The sequence below is a fragment of the Propithecus coquereli genome, unplaced genomic scaffold (genome assembly GCF_000956105.1).
Source record: "Propithecus coquereli isolate 6110/MARCELLA unplaced genomic scaffold, Pcoq_1.0 Scaffold67, whole genome shotgun sequence".
NCBI lineage: Eukaryota > Metazoa > Chordata > Mammalia > Primates > Indriidae > Propithecus > Propithecus coquereli.
Window position 1 is genome coordinate 8,126,669 of NW_012152729.1, and position 4,308 is coordinate 8,130,976.

Here is a 4,308-nt window from a genome sequence, read left to right on the forward strand (position 1 = left end):
GTCTCAGCATCCTCAGACCAACAGGATGTCACAGCAATCAGTGCCTTGAGATCCAGCCACTCCATCTGTGTCATGCCCTGTGGGTTTCGGTAACATCACTGATTATTCATTCACAGACCTGCTCATCCCATCACCACTATACACTGGACACAATTGCTCATTGTTCTCCACTGATTAGAATGCTGCGATTTATAAATGCACGATGTAAAAGAAAAATAGACCAAGGCCATTACTTGCAGGTGGAGTTTTCTAGTTCCTAGACTCTGGGGTAATAAATCTTCTGTGGACTATCTCCTGCCCACTTGCTGTTGGGATTTTTTTTAAGTGATATAATACACTGACAACCTCACCAAACTCCATGTGCGTCTAATTCTAAAAGGCAGCTTAAATATTACTTTCTTTGGTGACAGTATAAGTATCTAATTTACTCTAATACTGTCCTTTATGTGAAAACTATAATGTTTGATTCAAAGACTCTAAATTGACAGACTAAAAGGGCTGAATAGAAAGAGTGGGTATTAATATATCAAGATTGTCACCACTAAAATACTCAATCTGACTCCCATCCATTAATTGCAGATGGACTAAAACTTAGACAGTATGAGTGCTATTAAATTCTACTGTATATCTATGAACTAGTTTTCAGAGTTAAAACTGTCTTTAAATATTGCTTTACAGAAACCCCTCCTCTTGACAGGCAAAGAACCCAGACAAAGAAGGGAGAAGTCACACAGTATGAAAGATGGAAAAAAATTCATGCTTTCTTAATTTTCATTCTGAGTTTCACCCAAATAATGCTCACATATTTCTTAGAGGTGGGAACCTTCTTTTGTGGTCCCCTGGTGTCTCATGGGTTTCTCAGAGCACACTGCCCTGAACAAAACAGGTGCCCATACCTAATAATTACAACAACAATTATAGCATTTACATACTGCTGAAGAATTTAGGAGGTGGGGAATGGCCTCTATCAAAAAGTCCCAAAACAATAAATGTTGGCTTGGATAAGGACAGATAGGAATGCTTGTACACTGCTGGTGGGACTGCAAACTAGTACAACCTCTGTGAAAAGCAATATGGAAATATCTCAAAGAGCTACAAGTAGAACTACCATTTGATCCAGCAATCCCATTACTGGGCATCTACCCAAAAGAACAAAAGACATTCTATAAAAAATATATCTTTTTATAGCAGCACAATTCACAATTGCAAAGATGTGGAAACAATCCAAGTGCCCATCAATACATGAGTGAATTAATAAAATGTGGTATATGTATAGCATGGAATACTACTCAGCCACAAAAAACAATGGTGTTCTAGCACCTCTTGTATTATCCTGGATAGAGCTGGAGCCCATTCTACTAAGTGAAGTATCACAAGAATGGAAAAACAAGCACCACATAGACTCATCATCAAATTGGTATTAACTGATCAACACTTAAGTGCACATATAGTAGTAACATTCATCGTGTGTCACGCAGGTGGGGGGCGGATGGGATGGGTATATTCACATCTAATGGATGAGGTGTGCACCATCTGGGAGATGGACACACTTGAAGCTCTGACTCAGATAGGGCAAAGGCAATATATGTAACCTAAACATTTGTACCCCCATAATATGCTGAAATGAAAAAAAAAATTAGGGAGGTGGGGATTAACTAAAGTCTCAAAAGAAGAGGGAATGTGAGAGAAAGAAAAAGTTGCATTATGGTTATAGGTTCTTGATGCCTATATATTTCAGTTGATCTGAGACTATCAGCCCAACCTCTGACAAACCTGAGATTTGGCTGATGAGAACTTCTCAGGTATATATGAATAAATATATCTTTTTTTTAAAAAAAATTCAAAATGGAAAAGATAAATGATGTTTTGATTTTTAAAATATAATTTAAAAATTGTCACAAAAATCAGTATGAGTTCTGCGAAACAAGAGGCTGTTTTAAAAGATTCAGTTTTTAAAAAATATTAAGTCTTTCACTGCAGCAATGAAAATGGCAAAACCAAAAGCCTGAGCTCAGAGCAGATGCCAAGGATTGTTTTAAGAAAATGGCAGAAAAAATGGACATAGGGAAATCACCCACTTCCATAAAGCTGGTGATTCTGGTATCACCACGCTGGTATTCTTTGATAAGAAAACACAGACACAGAACACGCTATTGACCAAAGAAATCATGGAGCAGGAGGAGTGGAGTGAAATTTTCCAAGATCCTGGAGTATTTCCCACCCTGACATCTTCAAGATCTCACTTGTAATGTGGAGAAAGAGCCATCCGCAAGAGGGCAGGAGCTATGGCTGCAATGGGAATGCTGGCATATTGCACCAATGCCCCCAGCCTGTGGATCTCTGAGGGGGTGCCCCAATCAGACTGCCAATTTGTCCAGTTTGCCCTGGAATATTACAGAAAATGATGCATATGATTAATGAAAATAAAACTCACCTCTTGGCAAAAAAAAAAAGAAAACAAGACCAAAAAAAACCCAAAAAACAAAAAAGTCCTTTTTATAAAACATTAATATTAATTTCCCACCTTTTTAAAATTTTGATAATTTTTTCTGCAACTAGCAGCATGTACCTGCAAAGATATGTGATATACACCTGTATATTAACTTTCATATGTAGCTGACAATATCAACTTGATTTCAAAAATATCGTATATAAATTTTCTTTGCCCTTTATTTTTCAGTATTTTCTAAAAAAATTAAATTGTAGAGTAAGGTATATACCTTGCCATAGAAATTCACTCTTCAGGATCACAGGATTTCTCTAATAAGCAGAAACCCCAAGTTAGAGTCAGGAGTTACATTTCAGGTCCTACAAACTTATTTTAGAAACCTGATAATCATTACTGCCTGATACAGGGGTAGTCCTGAAAAAAAGATTAATTATTTGGGAAAAGATTATAAAAGGGAATTTGAAGGAGGGAGGGCTAAATGGACTGCATAGATTTCTTGTTATACTTGACGAATCTAAATACTAAGAAGTTGACTTAAAAAAGCAGTAGAAGTTCAAATTTGCAGAACGTGGTCAATTTCAAATGTTCTTTGATAAAAAAATATGTTTTCTATTCATTTATTGTTAGAGGAAAAAGGTAAAATGGCAAGAGGAGTGGCTATAGAGACTCATTATTGTCTTAAATATTAAAAGAAAAAGAAGAATATAACAAACTTTAACCCATCATCTTTCAGCTCACTTTCCTCCACACTAATCACCGATGTTCATCATAATGATTGCAGGCCTAGCAAAAGCCCTAAGGATCACAGGAAGATTAAATTTTACTCATTACATCGTCACTAACAAGGCAGGAGAATGTCCTGATGTATGTAAAAATGATTTCCAATAACTTGCTCTGTGACCTTGGAAAATTCACTTAACTGCTCTGAACCTCACTTGTAATATTTGTCAAATTAAGTGATTGAAGGGCATAATGTGAAGTCCTTCAGATAAGTAAGTGTCAATGATTTTTAGGATGTATCCAAAAAAAAAAAAAAAAAAAGACCCTTCAGTTCAAAATGTCCCTTCAGCCAGAAAATTAAATTACTAACGTACTTCTCAGAACTATTATTGGCTCCCTGAAACAGATACAGATAACCGACCATATTGGGGTATCATTGGTAATATCCACAGTATCATTAGGAAATCATTGATTGGGAGTGAGACCAAGCAGGCAAAGGTCAAACTCCTTCTCTAAGATTTCTTTCAGCTACTTCCCTATGCTAGCCAGAACACTCGAATAGCAGGGTTCTGGCTTTATAGAAAGTTTTGATTTGGGGATATGGAAAATGCACTAAAAATTAAAGACTTAATTAGAGGAAACCAGGAGTGCAGGGAGGCATAAGAGGAAAGGGTAATTGCACAAGGCTGATTCTTCTAAATGAGAAAATAACCTCACCTTTATTCTGTATGTTAGCTGTTTCCTACAGAGGTGTCAAAAAAAGAACAAGTCCCTGTTTTTAAACATGCAAATAATATATAATGTGGACCAAAGTCCAACTATCCTTAATCCTTTGGATGCCACGGCCCCGGCCCATTCCTCTGATTATGCTGTCGTTAACAAGTTTAGTATCAAATATAAAAAAACAGTAAAACACACATGCAAAATATGGTGTGTATATATATATATATATATATATATATATATATATATATATAGAACAAAAGACATTCTATAAAAAATATATCTTTTTATAGCAGCACAATTCACAATTGCAAAGATGTGGAAACAACCCAAGTGCCCATCAATACATGAGTGAATTAATAAAATGTGGTATATGTATAGCATGGAATACTACTCAGCCACAAAAAACAATGGTG